At 63.5% G+C, this 775-nt stretch overlaps 1 protein-coding gene across 1 annotated transcript in view; it reads left to right on the forward strand.

Annotated features, from left to right (window-relative positions):
* Positions 1-775, forward strand: part of RGS12 (regulator of G-protein signaling 12) — a 95,451-nt gene that overhangs the window by 79,411 nt on the left and 15,265 nt on the right.

Genomic DNA, 775 nt, shown 5'->3' on the forward strand with positions numbered 1-775 from the left:
GTGTGCAGCGTGTCTGGCATCGGTGGGGGGGGGGCTGGTCCTGCCTCTGTCTTATGTAGTTGTCCTCACGGATCTCCACACTCCTCCACATGCGGTTTTGTCCAGATCTGATAAAGCACACGTGGGGAAGTGTGTCAGGAGGAGAGGTTGACTCAGGGGGTGAGCGTCTCTGAGGTTCAGTCAACCGTGGAGCCGTGGAGTCTTCCAGGACCCCAGCCCCAGGGAGGAGGGGTGGGGAGTGTGTGTGTGTGAGCCAGCCTGTGAGTGCGTCCGTGAATGTGTGTGAGCCGGCCTGTGAGTGTGTCAGTGTGTGTGTGTGAGTGTGAGCCTACCTGTGAGTGTATCAGTGTGTGTGTGAGAGCTGGCCTGTGTGTCAGTGTGTGTGTGTAAGCTGGCCTGAGTGTCTGTCAGTGTGTGAGTGTGAGCTGGCCTGTGAGTGTGTCAGTGCATGTGGCAAGTGTGTTTCCGGTCAGTACATGCAGAAGCGGAGCTCTCCTCTCGGGGTTCTGTGTGTCGGGCTCCAGCAGAGCAGGTCCAGGCGGTTGTGTGCGTGGGCCCTGCTCCCTGCTGGGCACCGCGGCGTGCTGAGTGATGTGCGTGCCTCTCCGGGTCCTGGGAACCTGCCCGTGCCCCCTGCCCTCTGCTCTGCCCACCATCACCCAGCCCCGGCCCCGGGCGCCTCGGGACCCCGCGCGGACTCAGTGCTCCCTCCCTGTGGCACCCGCAGCCAGGTCGGCCGTGACCCCGGGGGCACCCTTGTCGGGGTGCGCCTCTG

The sequence above is a fragment of the Bison bison genome, unplaced genomic scaffold (assembly GCF_000754665.1).
Source record: "Bison bison bison isolate TAMUID 2011002044 unplaced genomic scaffold, Bison_UMD1.0 scf7180017849866, whole genome shotgun sequence".
Taxonomy (NCBI): Eukaryota; Metazoa; Chordata; class Mammalia; order Artiodactyla; family Bovidae; genus Bison; species Bison bison.